We start from the raw sequence: 18,496 nt of genomic DNA, 5'->3' as shown, positions 1-18,496 counted from the left end.
ATCAAAATAGAGCTGCGATAGAAAAATCCTCTTTTTCCCTAGGAATTTAGTTCAAATTAAAATTTCTGTTGATACAAGGCAACCAAGAACTTTGGAAATAGTATTAATTCTTATTTCAAGGTTCAAGGAAATCTTTGATAACTGGAACCAGAGGATTATCTAAAAATGTAGGAACTTCCCCAGAGAAATGCTATCTAAAAATCTGTTGCCCTTTTCTTTAAGGTATCTTAATTATGAACTTCTGTTATCAGTTTCTGATAAAAGGATGCTGAAAAGAGAATCCATAGTAGCTCTCTGTCCCTTCAAACTTCATTTCTCTCCCCACAGTAGGTCCAGTAAATATAACCCTGAAAAATGCAAGGTATCTTTACAGAATTCCTTTACCTGTCAGTGTTGCTGGCCCAGCCAGTCTGGCCAAGACATTAATTGTGAAATGTTTGATATGCGTATCAGGAAAATGAATAGAGTATCTCCACAGCTGTGCATGTTCTCTCTGATAAGGTGCTGTCATCATTTTGTTAACATTTGTACTATAGAAACCCAGCTATTTTTATATCTAGAGCTCAGAGGAAAACGGGGGTAAATATTACTTATTTCCCAATATATAATCAAGATGGGCTGTTACTGCAGTTGTCACAGATTCTCTTAAAAACAAAACCCACAAGAAAACAAAACCCAAAATCAACAACCAAAAAACCCGAACAAAACATTTCACATTCAGTCCCAAGCACTATAGACTCTGAAGTGCTGACATGATAAAACTCCATTATTAATGTTGCGTAAATCCCATGTAAACCAAGACAAGTGCAGCCCTCCTAACATGCCATTTTTGGGAGTAGAAAGAACAAATTCCAGGTCCTTTCACTGCCACAAAACATTAAAGCTCTTGTATCAGAAAGAGAAGAGTGTATGAATTCCCACTTGCCTGTAAACTCTTCCTCCTGGCTGGTATGTGCAAAGCACATCAATTTCCTATTCTTTTTTCCACTCCTTTGATTAACATAAAAAAGATGTTCCTTTCCATTATTTGAGAATATTCTTTGCTTCTATAGATGAGACTGTCATTAACAAGACTGAAAGAAAGGAGAAAACCAAGAAATGCAAGTCCTAAATTAATGAGATATTACAGATATTATGCATTAGAGCTGTTCAACCTTGACAGTTAGAACAATAGTAAGGATACAGTGTCTGCTTTCTTCTGCCTACATTAAAACCATTTTTAATTAAAAGAAACAGACTGAGTGGAGAGGAAGTCTTTTCTTTTATTCCCTCCCCAGAAACCTATGATCTCATGGCTTTTTTTCCTTTTTCTGCTCAAAATGGCACAAAGGATGCATGCCTAGCAATGGTGACAGGAGAAAGCTGGTGCTCAGAATTATCAGGTTTGATTTTTTTAATACATTTCATTGTAACATCAGTCACAAGCTGACTTCCACACTGTCTTAACCCCCAAAAAACATATGGCTGGTTCCACAGGTAATCTCCTCTCTTTCCCTGCACAGGGCTGGTGGAAAGCAGAAGGCAGCCAGCACCCTGTCTGTGCTGGGCACCTGCTGAGCCATCCTTTAATTCGGAGAGGTACATGCTAGGACAGCAATCAATTTAAAACAGTTCTTCCAGACTACAATATGTGATGAAAGATAAAGAAGCAGGGTGTGCCTAAAACCACCTTGAAAAATGGCAGGGGAGCTGCTTCTCCTGTACATACGTACTTGGAAATGATGGTGGGAATCACCTTGTGGCTCTTTTGCAGATTGAGAAACGTGTAAGAAACACCAAATATGTTCTTCAAACATGCAGAATGAATATGGAGACACTGCTCATACTTTGACACATTTTTAGTGTCTCATTGAACACCAATAATAAGCATCAGACTAGAAGCCTGTGACATTCTTTTTACCACATGCAGAGATGGATTTCTTGTTTTGATTTTTTTCTTGTCTTCTCTGTATTCCCCCCTCTTGCAGCACACTCCCCAAGATTTATATTTTTGCTGTGCAACTGACAAAATGACTATTACTGTCAAACTTACTGCTTCCCAACTAACATATCCCAGGTGTATCCTTCACAAGACTTTTCATAAGGTTTCCAACTCTTATCACTGAAAACAGTGAACTTCCCTAGGAAAAAAAGAACAAAAAAACAAAACCCCAAACTCAAAAGAAACCCAAAACCCCAAAATCAGCAAAAAAGCTGATTCCTCTCTCAAACCCTGTGGTGTTTTTTTGTTTTTTTTTTTGTGCATTGTCCACCCTTTCTTTAAGAAAAAAGAATCAGGAAAAATCCCAAGACAAAACATCCTCCTTCTTCCTTTTTATCTGGACTTCACAAGGCTGCTGAAAGGTCTAATTCTGCCTACAGACATGCAACAAACACCATCTTGCAAAACACATTTGTGGTGGGGACACCTCTTTCTTATTTTGTTTAGGTACTCCCTGCAGCAAAATAAGTTTTCAGTATATGACTAAGGCTCCTGTGTCCTATAGTGGGGAATAAGATGTATTTGCCATGGACATGGTCAGTGTATTAGCATATTTATATATACATATACACACACCCCCCCCCCCCCCCATAGCAACATGCTCTGGGCATATGTATCTCTGCTTCCACTATATGAAGTGTGGAAGATTTGGTGGTTAGATGTGTGCACGACTTAAAGAATGTATTTATGAATTAAAAAAGACCACAAACTATAAAAGAGATGACTATAAACTTACCTCTATGTATCTACACTTCTGTTTCAAAGTTCTTTTCAAAAGTCCTTCTACCTTTGTGGAATATGGTAAATACATTAACACTGAAAGATGTACAAACCCCCTCTCTTTGGCACCATGAATTAATCTGTCATTACAGTTATGTAATTATAAGGGTAGTTGAATCTTTCATGCTGTCGTGGTTTAAAACCAGTCAGGCAACTTGTTCACTCACTCCCAGTAAGTGGTGCCGGGCTGACAACAATCGAGGCCCCCCTCCCCCCCCCACCGGGGCTCTCCCCTTCCCTGCTCCCAGAGGAACGGGGAGGAGGATCGAAAGGGTGCAACTGCTACGGGCTGAGACAAGAACAGTCCAGCAACCAACGTACAACACAAATCACCACTGCTACCACCAACGACAACAATGAAAAGAGAAAATAACAAGGGAAGAGAATACAATACCACCGGCCAAGAAACGAGTCCCACCCGGAAGCCCGTGTCCTTCTGGGTAACTCCCAGTTACCCCCCACCCCGGGCATGATGTGCTGCGGTATGGAATACCCCCCTGGCTAGCCCAGGTCAGGTGCCCCGCCTCTGCTTCCTCATGGCCTCCCCTCCTCCCTGGCAGAGCATGAGCCTCATAGAGTCCTTGGTCAGTGTAAACATCACATAGCAACAACCGGAAACATCGGTATCACCAACATTGCTCCCAGGCTGGAAGTCAAAACACAGCACTGCACCAGCTACCACAAAGGAGAAACATGACTGCTACTGCTGAACCCAGGACATTATCCACCCCTTATTCCATACCATTCACGTCATGCTCAGATCCCACATTTTCAATACACCATCGCTCTCCCACATATATACATCCATATACACACAGACCAAGAGAAAAAGATCATTTTCTTAGGGCAAGGACCAATCCCTATAATGCTGCTGAGTCCATTTGGTCCATGATGTCAGGTTCCATCTGTTGTAACAATCTTTCAGGGCAGGAAAGGCCGTGTGCAGTATTGGATCGTTGCCTGCTGATGTTGGTTGTTCCTTTACTGCGGAACTCATCCGGTTCTATCAAAGTTCATTCTCTGTTGGGATGATGGCTGGAGGGAAGTCAGGGCTAGTCGCTGGTGACCTGGAGACATCTAGTTGATCAGCTATAAAAGTATTACACAGCAGGCAACAGCATACAATTGAGTTCACTGGCTGTTTTCCCCTAAAATCAAATCCCCTTGAGGTATACATCGGACTTCCCCATCTTCCCCCATTAACCACCAAGTATATCCAGGTCCCTGAGCAAAAGCAATCTCGCTAGTGGGTTTGCCTTTACCTGAAGCAGGAATAACCCAGACTGTCTTCCCCAGCAAATTCTTCATATGCACCACGGGAACTTTGTCCCCCTCTACAATATGTAAAAGTTCTGACTGGGCTGGGCCAGCCCTGTTGGCAGATCCTCTGGTGTTGAACAACCAGGTGGCCTTTGGTAAGTGTGTATCCCAATGCTTGAAAGTTCCCCCACCCATTGCTCTCAATGTAGCTTTTTAACAGCCCATTGTACCGTTCGATTTTCCCAGAGGCTGGTGCGTGGTAGGGGATGTGATATACCCACTCAATGCCATGCTCTTTGGCCCAACTATCTATAAGGTTATTCCGGAAATGAGTCCCATTGTCTTGACTCAATTCTCTCTGGGGTGCCGTGTCGCCACAAAATCTGTTTCTCAAGGCCCAGGATAGTGTTCCGGGCAGTGGCATGGGGCACAGCGTATGTTTCCAGCCACCCGGTGGTTGCTTCCACCATGGTAAGCACATGGTGCTTGCCTTGGCGGGATGTCGGCAGAGTGATCTAGTCAATCTGCCAGGCCTCCCCATATTTATACTTCAACCATCGTCCTCCATACCAAAGAGGCTTTAACTGCTTGGCTTGTTTAATTGCAGCACATGTTTCACACTCATGAATAACCTGGGCAATAGTGTCCATTGTTAAGTCCACCCCTCGATCATGAGCCCATCTATATGTTGCATCTCTGCCCTGATGGCCTGAAGTGTCATGGGCCCACCGGGACAAAAATAATTCACCTTTATGTTGCCAATCTAAGTCCATCTGAGCCACTTCAATCTTAGCCGCTTTATCCACTTGTTGCTTGTTCTGGTGTTCCTCAGTGGCCCGACTCTTGGGTACATGGGCATCTACATGACGTACCTTCACCACCAGGTTCTGCACCCGGGCAGCAATATCTTTCCACAGTGCAGCAGCCCAGATGGGTTTACCTCTGCGTTGCCAGTTGCTCTGCTTCCATTGCTTCAACCACCCCCACAGGGCATTTGCCACCATCCATGAGTCAGTATAGAGGTAAAGTACTGGCCACTTTTCTCGTTCAGCAATGTCCAGGGCCAGCTGGATGGCTTTCACCTCGGCAAACTGACTCGATTCACCCTCTCCTTCAGCAGTTTCTGCAACTTGTCCTCCAGGATTCCATACAGCTGCCTTCCATCTCCGATGCTTTCCCACAATGTGGCAGGACCCATCAGTAAACAAGGCATACTGCTTTTCACTTTCTGACAGTTTATTATATGGTGAGGACTCTTCAGCACGCACCACCTCCTCCTCTGGTGACATTCGAAATCTTTGCCCTCTGGCCAGTCCATGATGACTTCTAGAATGCCTGGACGACTGAGATTTCCTATTCGAGTTCATTGTGTAATTAGTGCAGCCCATTTACTCCATGTAGCATCAGTTGCATGATGTGTAGAGGAGACCCTGCCTTTGAACATCCAGCCCAGCACGGGCAACCGGGGTGCCAGAAGGAGCTGTGCTTCAGTGCTAATCACTTCCGAAGCAGCTCGAACCCCTTCATAGGCTGCCAGTATCTCTTTCTCAGTTGGGGTATAGCTGGCCTCAGATCCTTTGTATCCCTGACTCCAAAAGCCGAGGGGTCGACCTCGAGTCTCCCCTGGAGCTTTCTGCCAGAGGCTCCAGGTAGGACCGTTCTCCCCAGCTGCAGCGTACAGTACATTTTTTACATCTGGCCCGGTCCGGACAGGTCCAAGGGCTACTGCATGAACTATCTCGCGTTTAATTTGCTCAAAGGCTTGTTGTTGCTCAGGGCCCCATTTAAAATCATTCTTCTTCCGGGTCCCGTGATAGAGAGGGCTTACAATCGAACTGTAATTTGGGATGTGCATTCTCCAGAACCCCACTGCACCCAAGAAAGCTTGCGTTTCTTTCTTATTAGTTGGTGGAGACATTGCTGTTATCTTGTTGATCACATCTGTGGGGATCTGTCTACGTCCATCTTGCCATTTTATTCCCAAAAATTGAATCTCCTGTGCAGGTCCCTTGACCTTACTCCGCTTTATGGCAAAACCAGCTTTCAGCAGGATTTGGATTATTTTCCTCCCTTTCTCAAAGACTTCTTCTGCTGTATCGCCCCACACAATAATGTCATCAATGTACTGCAGGTGTTCTGGAGCTTGCCCCTGTTCCAGGGCAGTCTGGATCAGTCCATGGCAAATGGTAGGGCTGTGTTTCCACCTCTGGGGCAGTCGGTTCCAAGTGAACTGGACACCCCTTCAAGTAAAAGCAAACTGTGGCCTGCACTCTGCTGCCAAAGGAATGGAGAAAAATGCATTGGCAATATCAATCGTGGCATACCACTTGGCTGCCTTTGACTCTAGTTCATACTGAAGTTCTAGCATGTCCGGTACGGCAGCACTCAATGGTGGTGTGACTTCATTCAGGCCACAATAGTCTACTGTTAGTCTCCATTCTCCATTAGACTTTCGCACTGGCCATATGGGGCTATTAAAGGGCGAGCGGGTCCTGCTGATCACCCCCTGACTCTCCAGTCTACGGATCAGCTGATGGATGGGAATCAGGGAGTCTCGGTTGGTGCGATATTGCCGCCGGTGCACTGTTGTGGTCGCAATTGGCCCTTGTTGTTCTTCAACTTTCAGCAACCCCACAGCAGAGGGATCTTCTGAGAGACCAGGCAAGGTAGACAGTTGCTCTATTTCCTCTGTCTCCAAAGCAGCAATACCAAAAGCCCACCGGTACCCTTTTGGGTCTTTGAAGTACCCTCTCTTGAGGTAGTCTATGCCGAGGATGCATGAAGCCTCTGGACCAGTCACAATAGGGTGCTTTTGCCATTCCCTCCCAGTCAGGCTGATTTCAGCCTCCAGCACAGTCAACTCTTGGGATCCTCCTGTCACTCCAGAAATATAGATGCGTTCCACCCCTTGACAGCTTGATGGCATCAGGGTACACTGTGCACCAGTATCTACTAGAGCCTTATACTTCTGTGGGACTGATGTGTCAGGCCATCTGATCCACACAGTCCAGTAAATCTGATTGTCCCCTACCTCCACCTGGCTGGAGGCAGGGCCCCTCTAATGGTCATCACAGCGTTGGACACTTAAGTCATGGTAAAAGGGATTATTCTTCATTATCACAGGAGCTGGAGTAAAATCAGCTCTTCCACTCCACCTGGGAAACTGCTCACCAGAGACTGAAGCCGTAGCTCTCATGGGATGATCAGTCTTGGCCCTTGCTCCCCTCTTTAGTTCACTCACCCATTCCTCCAAAGCTGAAGTAGGTTTTCCATCCCACTTTGTCATGTCTTCTCCGTGATCCTGCAGGTAAAACCATAGGGTACCCCGTGGCGTATACCTCCTCTCTCGAACAATAGGACGCCTTTTGTTAATAGCTGAGACGTGTGTTGGTACACGTGAGGAGCTGGATAAATCAGATAGATCATCCCTCAATTGTTTGAGGTCCTGGGACAGTTTTTCCACAGCTGAGATGATGGAAGGGGTGAGATTGTCTTCTAACTCTCGGAGTTTATGAACCATTTCATCTACTGTTAGTGGTACTATGTCATTCCAGGTTACTGTTGCCAATGAATGGGCATATGATGACGGTGCATTCCGTGTAAGTTTTTGCCACATGGGTCCTGTACATTCAACTTCGTCTGCATCTATGGCTGTATCCCCATTATTCGGCTTGATGTGATAGATCATCTCTACGATGGCTGATTCCCTCAGAGACTGGATGCCTTTGTCTATAGTAGTCCGCTTGGCCGAACGACTCACAACATCGTCCTTGTATGGAAACCTTTCTTTCACAGCTGCCAAGAGCCGCCTCCAAAAGCTGAGGGACTTTTTCTCTCTTGTGATTGCTTTGTCAATTCCCCCTTCTCTAGCAAGTGATCCCAGCTGCTTGGCTTCTGTACCTTCTAGTTCATGACCATCGGCCCCATTGTCCCAGCATCGGAGTAACCAGGTGATGATGTGCTCCCCTGGTTGATGGGTAAAATCTTTTTGCATATTCCGCAGCTCGGTTGAGGTCTGAGGTCGAGAAGTTACCTCTTCTTCTTCGTCATGTGATGATGACTCCTGATCAGATTCTGGACCGGGTGGTGAATTCATTGTTTCTTCATCTCGCTTCACCCTTCTTGCCTCTTTTTTGCTTGTTCTCTTGTGTACAGGGGCAACCGATATTGGTACGAATTGGTCCTCTGGTTTGGCTGCAGTGATTATCACTGTGGTTTGAGTAGCAACTGTACTTGTTGCTGGGGGTGGTGCAGCTGCTGTGCTTGGAGCTGGGGTAACCGCGCTGTCTGTTGCAGTCAAAGTTTGAGCAGCTGCTGTACTTGCCACTGGGGTAGCTGTGCTGTTCATTGCAGCCAAAGTTTGAGTAGCGACTGTTGCTTTGCCCTTAGATCCGCCGACATTCTTTTCCTTTTGAAGGTGCTGGATAGTGTTGAACAAGGCCCTGTAAGCATAGGCCAAGCCCCAGCACGTTGCCGTGATTTGTCCATCTCTGGTATGGCCAGAATGACCACACACCTCATTTAAGTGTTTTACTAATTCTTCTGGATTTTGCAGTTGTTCGGTAGTGAAATTCCAAAGTACTGGAGGGGCCCACTGACCTAGATACTTGCCCATACTATCCCACACACCCTGCCACTCATGGCTCTCCAGCCTCAGGGAAAATCTCTTGGTCCTCCTGCATCGTCGTTTGACCCCAGACAAGACCCAAACCTGACTCGGCTTAACTCTTGAAATCAGTTGTGGGCAAAACACACTCTGTATGCGTGCTAGCATGGTGATTCCCATCACGATCAGCAAACAAGTCTCAACAGCATTAAAAGGCCATTCAAAAACTTCAAAACTCTCAAATGTAAATGGTCTGGGGGGATGACTGGGAGGGTAAAAGGATGTCTCCTTCACAGGTTGAGCACCTGAGAAGGAGAAAAAAGATGTGTAATTGCTAAGCACTTCTATTATATACCTCCCAAAGTATAAAGGTGGTGACCACACTGGGAACATAAGCCAGATCAGTTTCATGATCAATGATTCTATTGTATTACAAGTCATTACCATAAAGTACAATGAGACAAAAACCTTAGGCCAAGCCCCACACTTGAAAAACTCTAATACAGCAAATACCGGATGGAAATAAGATACAATATACTGAAATTGTGAGATCAAGAGGAAAAATCTTGAGAGACAATAAATCAGCATTGTGATGAGTGACTATTAATCCAGTCAGAACTGTTGTTATCTGAACCCCTCGTGCCCCACGTTGGGCACCAAAAAGAACTGTCGTGGTTTAAAACCCGTCAGGCAACTTGTTCACTCACTCCCAGTGAGTGGTGCCGGGCTGACAATAATCGAGGCCCCCCTCCCCCCCCCACCGGGGCTCTCCCCTTCCCTGCTCCCAGAGGAACGGGGAGGAGGATCGAAAGGGTGCAACTGCTACAGGCTGAGACAAGAACAGTCCAGCAACCAATGTACAACACAAATCACCACTGCTACCACCAACAACAACGATAAGAGAAAATAACAAGGGAAGAGAATACAATACCACCGGCCAAGAAACGAGTCCCACCCGGAAGCCCATGTCCTTCTGGATAACTCCCAGTTACCCCCCACCCTGGCCATGATGTGCTGTGGTATGGAATACCTCTTTGGCTAGCCTGGGTCAGGCGCCCCATCCCTGTCTCCCCACGGCCTCTCCTCCTCCCTGGCAGAGCATGAGCCTCACAGGGTCCTTGGTCAGGGTAAACATCACTTAGCAACAACTGAAAACATCGGCTTCACCAACACTGTTCCCAGGCTGGAAGTCAAAACACAGCACTGCACCAGCTACCACGAAGGAGAAACATGACTGCTACTGCTGAACCCAGGACACATGCTATGTCTTGTCAGACTCCCGAGTGAATAAACCATTTTGCAGACTTCAAATGAAATGTTCTTGTTAAGAACTGCATATTCTGAAAAGGGCATTGAACTGCTGATACCACCATTACCAACTACTATGAGATGAGCAACACACGGTTTTTCCTTGTTGCCATGATGCAGCATTCTCCTTACCTGGCTGACTGCTAGAAGGAGCAAAGCTATATCAATTTGACAAAACAAATACTTCTTCTCAAGTCACTGTCTAAATTATTTTCCTTGCTTTTAGTTGTGAAAATAAAAGGCGAAACAACTCAATAAAATGGATCCAATCTCATTCTTTTGCATTTCAGCCATTAAAAAAAGAGAATCTCTCTGGTCATTGGCTAAATCTACTTTCCTTTCCTGTTCTTAACTCAGCAACTAAAACTTGGATCTCTGAAAGTTTTGCAAACCCAGGGAACTAAAAATATTTTCTCAGCAATGTTTTTTGGTTTTGCTCTGGCAGGCTTTTCTGAGCTACTGAATTCTTCTTCTCTACATAATGATTCAAACCACTGTGTTTCCTGGGGGATGTTAATTTCTTTTTTAAGCACATTTTTTTTCTACTTAAAATGGTATTTGAAAGAGGGAGAAGGAAATGAGGAAGGGAACGAGACAGATGTATCAATCTGTGCAATGACTGCATTATTTCCAACAAATACATTATGTCTTCATTCAGGATTAATAAGAAATAAGATCTCACATATTATGCATTAAATAAACCCAGCTTCAACCTCCTTTTTGATTGCTCAGGTCCATCAGAAGACAAAAAGTGTGGAAAGGTGTAAGAAAGCACCTTCAGGTTACTGCAAGATGCAAATGCAGAACAACCTACAAAGTAAAAAAATCAGACTTATTTCAACAGATGTTATAATCTAGAGGTGTCATATGTGCACCAAGAACTTGCAATGTAAACTTCATTTCTGATGCAGTACCATTTGCCCCATCAAAGACAGCCCTATGATATTAAAGTTATTATACCCTGAGAACAAGACGCAGCTGGCACCACTAAATTTAGCTGAGCATTAGGCCATGAGGGAATTTCTTACAGATGGCAGTCATCTCATCTGCATTGGAAAAGGTAAAAGCAATATAATTTCATTACTTGCAGTGAGCCTTTGTCTGTCACATCTGCAGAGCAATGACATCACAGAATTTTTTTCAAGTGTTAGGAGTTTGCTCAAATAACATATAATGGCTTCACTCTGACGTGAATAACCTTAGAAATGGGTCATTTTATCATCACCTAAAGCCCATATGTTTGAGTGTATTAACATTATAGAAGTAATGGATGTTTTATTATTAGCAATCACAAATGTTATCAGAGCTGTAAAAGCATTATTCAGCTTAGTGCTATTCATTGATTAAGAAGCATTTTTTAATTAAAACTATTTGGTCCTCTTCATTAGTGACATAATGGAATTAAGATGAAAAGGGGTCAGTTCAAGGATTATTTTGTGAGTATTAATGAATTCTATTTATCAACATTACTTAACAAATTCTGTCTTGGAAATAACAGTTAAGTTAATAAGGAATTATAGCCAAAGTGGGAGTCTCATATTTGATTTGTGTTAAATTTAGGAACCTAAATTAGAAACCTGATTAAAGCAGGTAAATTCTACCTGCCAAATCCACACTGAACTTTTAAGTTAGTCTGTGTTCAGATTTAAAATTCCGCTGCTTGTATTAGTAAGACGTGAAATACACACTCAGGAATTCCTGTTCTCTTTTTGATGACCCATAATGAAGAAAAATAGAGAAATGAGGAGGGTTCCCTAGTACTTAAAAGATCTCCAAACTCTTTTATTCAGTGATATAAACACCTAAGATGTTTAAATGTTTTTAAAAATCTGTAAAGCCATACATATTAATCTGTAACAGTAAACCCTCCACTTTCTTGCCCACATGTGATTATCCAAATCCTCCTCAAGTTTCTACTGAAATCAGAGAATTGGGAATCTTCTCCTTTGGGGGGAAAAAAGTATCATAGCACCAAATCCAGGATAACTGTTATGAATGCTATTTCCTTTAAAGGTACTGCTTGCTCTGCAAAGTAAGTTTTCTTCATTTTCATTACAACTCTGAAAAGTTGTAAGACTGTGAGCTTCTACCAACTTGTTCTGGGCATAACTAAAAACATCCCCAAATTTGCAAACTGTTTTTTTTTTTTTTTTCAGTTTGAAGAACTACCACTCTCCCTAATAGTTACCTGAAGTAGTAACCACGAAATGAAGCTTAATTCATTTTCTCTGCATAGAATCAAAATCTCCGTGGTGAATTTCAAGGGATTTCTTCATTTCTTCCTTCGGATTCTTCTGCAATAGCTGTAACAGTAATCAGACATGTAAGATTATTTTCCATAGTGAAAATAGTTATTTCAGATGATTATTTCAGAAGATGCTTAGAAATCAGCTCCTGGTTTATGCCCTATCCTGTTTATTCTCATTGAACCAAGCAGAGTTTGAATGTAATGTATTTACTCATTCACTCACCTAAATGAAAGAAATTATCATCAAAAAACTTGACATGATAAATGCTGGTCTTTACTTGTCCTCACTCATAATTAGGAGCTTTGAAATAGTTCTGAATAGTTTCAGCATTAGTTTTCCTAAATAATAAGAAATAAACAAACCACATACTTGTTTTTTATTTAACAGCTGCATTATAACTAATTTTAAAATATCTGTATCTATCTACATATCTACATAATGCATATTAATATATATATAAAAAGAATACAATTCTTGATGCAACACACAATATAAGGATATTTTATATTTAATATAACAGAATATACTGCTTAAATATAATATAGATTGTGGGTGGACATATGCAGCAATATAACTTTTATATATAAATATAAATTATGGGTGCTATATAAATACCATGTGTTATAATTTAATATATTCATCAACGATTTAGATGAGGGAATCGAGTGTACTATCAGCAAGTTTGCTGCTGACACTAAGCTGGGAGGAGTGGCTGACACGCCAGAAGGCTGTGCTGCCATCCAGCGAGACCTGGACAGGCTGGAGAGTTGGGCAGGGAATAACTTGATGAAATATAACAAGGGAAAGTGTAGAGTCCTGCATCTGGGCAGGAACAACCCCAGGTTCCAGTATAGGTTGGGGAACAACCTGTCAGAGAGCAGTGTAGGGGAGAGGGACCTGGGGGTCCTAGTGGACGACAGGATGACCATGAGCCAACACTGTGCCCTCGTGGCTAAGAAGGCCAATGGCACCCTGGGGTGTATTAGAAGGGTGGTGGTTAGTAGGTCGAGGGAGGTCCTCCTTCCCCTCTACTCTGCCCTGGTGAGACCCCATCTGGAATATTGTGTCCAGTTCTGGGCCCCTCAGTTCAAGAAAGACAGGGAGCTGCTGGAGAGAGTCCAGCGCAGGGCAACTAAGATGATTAAGGGAGTGGAGCATCTCCCTTATGAGGAAAGACTGAGGGAGCTGGGTCTCTATAGTTTAGAGGAGACTGAGGGGTGACCTTATTAGTGTCTATAAATATATAAAGGGGGAGTGTCATGAGGATGGAGCCAGGCTCTACTGAGTGGCAAACAATGATAGGACAAGGGGTAATGGGTACAAACTGGAACACAAGAGGTTCCACTTAAACTTGAGAAGAAACTTCTTCTCAGTGAGGGTGACGGAACACTGGAACAGGCTGCCCAGGGAGGTTGTGGAGTCTCCTTCCCTGGAGACATTCAAAACCCGCCTGGACACATTCCTGTGTAACATTATCTAGGTGTTCCTGCTCCGGCAGGGGGATTGGACTAGATGAACTTTCGAGGTCCCTTCCAATCTCTAGCATACTGTGATACTGTGATACTGTGATAATTTATATGTTATATTGCTATATACTAATATAGAACATATAATGTAAATTATTGTTGGTTATATAAATATAATATGCATGTGATAATGTTATAATATGCATATTATAATAAATTATAATTAATGCTAATTCTAATGCTTGTACTTCCCTTCAGGTCATCAAAGAAATTTTGTTCCCAGAAGCTTAATTGAAATTATATGCTTAAGAAATAATCTGGCCTAGGGAACCCAAAACAATCTTGAATTTTTAAAACCTACTTTATGTGGGTCCTATTTCAATCAGTAACCAACTCTTTCCTTTCCAACATCAATAAGGCTAGATTTTGTTTAGGTCTCTTCTCCATTTAAGTTTGGTCTATTTTTTAAATATTTTCTTTTTCTTTTAGATGAGAACTTCCACAGCATTCCTCAAAAAATTCCCTAGCTTGAATGTCAATCGAGGCTGTAATGAATGAAAAATACATGAACTCAGGAGTGAGTTAATAATATTTTTTAAACAGCATGTTTCCCCCTATCACAGGGAAGATGTGAATAAGGTCTTGTTCAATAGTCACTAAAGAAAGTGTGTGGAAAACTTTTTTTAACTTTGCCAAGGCTTGCATTTCTGAAACAGGCAGTTATGCTCTGTATAATTTTAAAGGCTTTCACAAAAATCTGTTTAACATTGCCTTTAATTACAAGGCAAGAGCCATAGCAGTTTTTGCTCAGAAGTATGCCTGCCACGGCACCTGAGATCACACAGGTTCAACACTAGAAGTTTCTAACATACATCAGCTAGGATGTCAGACGCTCATCTAACACAATCAGTGCCAAATCTCGTGTCCAAGTTCAGTGACCTGAGGAATATGAATGAATGTACTTCCAGAAAATGTCTTTTGTCAGTGGGACGTGACCACTGTATTGTGTTAGCACCTACTCTAGCAGGATTTAATAGCAACATAATCCTTGAAACCCACACTTCAGCTGACAGGTTGACAGTAGAAAAGACAGAAAGATGGGAAGAAAGTGAGAGGATATTATCTGATGCGTACAATAAAATCCTTCTCAACATTGCAATACCTTACCCTACAAGTATCTGTGTCTATTTGACACAGACAGATGTGTAGCCAAGTGTTTACTGATATGCCAAAATATTATTTGCTTGTCATCACGGTAATCAAAAGCATTCCTATTAAGTTACAGCTGCAAACAAGACAAATACATGAGAAATATCCAGCTTCCTATGTATTTGCTTACTATTATATAGTTTCAGTTAGATACTCTCCAGTTGAGCACTGTGTAGAATAAGGCAGTATGTTTGAAATGTGTGCATATACACCTATGCCCAACATTACATCTAGAATGTTGTTAATCTGTTTTCACATGCCATGTGAACTGTCAGGACTGCGTGAATGAAAGAGCAGACCTGATATTAACTGAATTTCCAGTCCTTGAGAGTGGAAGAAATGCCTGGTTTAGAAGCATTCAACACTTCCAATTATAAGGCCCTGTTTTTAGAAGCTCCCAGTCTTAATTACTTTAATTGTTATTTTCACTTTGGACTTCTACCCCAGGTACAAATTTCCTTTAATTCCAGTCAGGCAATTTAACTCAGGTCCAATATGAGCTCAGGGAAATCACATTTTTTTTCTCTTTTAGACTTAAAAATTATAATAAAAAAAAAGATTAATGACCTTCTAGTTCTATACCTTAGTAGTGACTGGAAACATGTCACAGATAAACTTTCTGTATGCTGTTGGGGTTTTTTCTGCCATATCTGCAAGACTGGAAAATTTACACTTTGAAACCTCCGGCTGGTCGGATCAGTCCACCAGAGCGGATTTTTTCTGTATTCACCATTTCTGATGCTACCCTAGATAATGCAGAGTTTAAACAATTTACTGCCCTTATTTTCCTACAGAAGAGAGCTTGGCAAACCTTAAATAGTGTCAGGTGAGAGAAAGCAAGAGGAGAAAGAGTGAGCTAGTGAGCTTGCAGTTGGTCTGCAGGGCAGCCAAAGGAACAGCCTGCTGTAACACACAGGGAGCAGCACACAGCACGGCTCCTGACTGCCACAACACTTTTCTGGGTGAGCTGCAGAGGACATTGCCCAGATAACGATGGAAAAGTGATGGCCTGAGGACAAGTGCAAATGAGAAGACATAACAGCAGCAAACAGTCTTTTTTGCAAACTTTCTCATGTGTCTTATTCAAGGGATGTGTTTTTTCTCCACTTAAAAGGCTTCTTGAGCATCTGTACAAAAACCTAGATTTTTGGCTGTAGTATTAAGTAACAGACCCTAGATTTTGGGCTGTACTATTAAGAAAAGAGTGCAGGCAGACAGATCTCAAGCTCCAGTCTGATCTAGGCTAATATAATGCATGCATTTTGGAGATGCTAGCACCCATAGTTTATGTAGGTTCCTAAATAGAGACAGCTGCTCTGAACTGCTGGATTTGCTAATTTTGGTCTATGTTTTTTCTGACCATCTGTGAAGTGTCCTCCTGCATCTGTACATAATCAGACTGTTCACCACCACCACTACGCACATTTCTGACAATGTTTTCACATGAACAGTCACTTTTGTTTACTTCATTTAGTTCAACATAGGTTGGTCACTGAGTACCAATACCTACTTCCAATCTCTTGCAATTAGCATTAATTACAGTACCCAAATCTATAAAATTGAACTATTAATCATTATAAAGAACAAAGAGTTCGCTACATCATTGCTGTAGTACAATGTTGAACATGCTCTGGAAAAACAAAATTCCAGTTATCTTTCTTACTTTCCTGAATCGGTGTTGTTTTACTGTGCAAACCACAGTGAAAGCACTGACGTAAATCTCTAATACTATCATACTTGAAAATAATTTACAGAAATTCAAGGAAAATTTATTTTCAGTTGAAGAACACAGTTAAGGACAGACAGGAAAATGTTGGTCTAATAATTTACAGATGTGATTTACTTTTGGTATGAGTTGTTTCATGGTTTGAATTAAGGCAAAAAAGTATGTACTGAAATATTACAGTAGAATCAAGTTCGGTTTATGGATCATTGATTTGTACAGTCTTGATTCAGAACACCTTTCAGAATATTTTGAAAGAACAAGTCAGTGGTCTCTAGGCATGCCTAATAATTGAGGCTTTGTGGTTTGTGGGTTTTTTGATTGTTTTTTGTTTGTTTTTTACCTATTCAGTTGAATAAATCAGTAACTCTTGCATGGCAGTGAATTTTAATACATATTTAATCACTGGTGTGCCAACTGCAGTTGAGTGCTTGGTCAAATTAAAAAAGAAACACAAAACAAAATTCAACTACAGCTACCAAGTAGGACTGCTAACTCAGACTTTGCTATCCATTTTCATCATGAAATGGGGTGTTTTGTGTGTTTTTAAGTGGAGAAAAATCAGGACTTTTTCTTACAGACACTTTTTACATAGAAAAAAGAATGCTTAAAATACACAAAACAGAAGACACACAAATAAAACAGGTATTTCTAGCTATTGTTAACTGCTTTGAGATTCTTCTGAAATTCACCTATTTCTGGAGCTTCCCCTTAAGAAATAAAATCTGAAGGTTTTTTTTTTCCAACTGAAGAAACAGTACAAGTATTTCACATGCTTCTATAACATGCTGTAAATCTGAAGATCTGAATTAAAAAATTAAACTACCTTATCCCATATTGATATATTCACATTGTATGAAGCAGCGTGTTATATCATTTATGCTGAAGTACTTACAGAAGTGAGACAGCTTTCCCAAAGCCACAAGCTCAGGCAGAGACGTAGAAACTCAGTCTATTTTCAGTTTAATGTTCTAAGACTCAGCGAGAGCTTCCTCCTGCCGATACTGCAAGAAATTCTTGTTTGAATAGAAAAGTCAGTCAGAAAAGTCTGACCACTTTGTAACACATGCACCTTAGCTGGGCTGCCAGCTTATGTTTCAGCTTTTCATAGCTCGTTATTAATGACAAAGCCAAACTTCACAGGTATGAGTAAATAAAAATCACCCTCTCTATATAAAATGCAGTACAAACGGTTAACAACAGACAAGATTCTTAATTGTTAAGAAAGGAAGCATTGAAATTTATTTTCATGCATCCTGAGGATTAAAACAGAAATCAAATCTAAAGAAATATGTTCAGTCTAGCATAATGATCCTTCTACTGCACAAAATGACCTGGTGTAAGCACACGAAAATTAGGGGAATGTAGTGTTCTATTTTTATAGAAACGCATTGCCTTGATCTTCATTATTTTGGTAAAGTGAACACTCCTTAGTTACAAATTTCAGGGTAACACCTGACTATGGATGAAATTCTGCTCCTGCATTTTTGATTTACATACACACTCATATTTACATGTAAACTTATCTATTTACATATATAAAATATGCATGTATGCTTACAGATACAGTTGGATAGAGAGATTAGTTCAGAACCTTATTTTGCAAAATTGAAAAGGAAGCATAAAGTCTGAAACAATCAAAATCCATCTCATACTCTTACAAAAGAGAGTATGTTTGGCCTGCTCTTAACTAGAAATTAGTATGTTAAACTGTAGAATACCTAATATAAAAATATTTTGTTTTCTAATGTGTCACCCTTATTTGCAAAGGGAAGGATCCGGTCTGTGACCTGGTTGCCAGGGAATTGCATGGAATTACAAAACATTTTCTTAAGATGTGATGCCCTGTGGTTCAATGTGTCTGTGCATGGGTCAGTTCCTGAGGTGAGTATCTCGAGAGAGGGCGCCTTCAAC

At 41.6% G+C, this 18,496-nt stretch overlaps 1 long non-coding RNA gene across 1 annotated transcript; it reads right to left on the bottom strand.

Moving 5' to 3' along the window:
* Positions 1-758: 758 nt before the first annotated feature.
* LOC133282846 (uncharacterized) lies at positions 759-12,382 on the bottom strand. Its single transcript, XR_009747726.1, has 3 exons — positions 12,124-12,382; positions 10,618-10,745; positions 759-1,073 (listed from the first exon to the last, which is right to left on the bottom strand). It is a non-coding gene; the product is annotated as an uncharacterized LOC133282846 (long non-coding RNA).
* Between the last annotated feature and the right edge of the window lie 6,114 nt (positions 12,383-18,496).

Source organism: Pezoporus flaviventris, unplaced genomic scaffold, assembly GCF_033815535.1.
Source record: "Pezoporus flaviventris isolate CSIRO_AGI_PZ_B2104156 unplaced genomic scaffold, CSIRO_AGI_Pfla_v1 ptg000143l, whole genome shotgun sequence".
Taxonomy (NCBI): Eukaryota; Metazoa; Chordata; class Aves; order Psittaciformes; family Psittacidae; genus Pezoporus; species Pezoporus flaviventris.
This window is presented reverse-complemented; position numbering and strand designations above follow the sequence as displayed.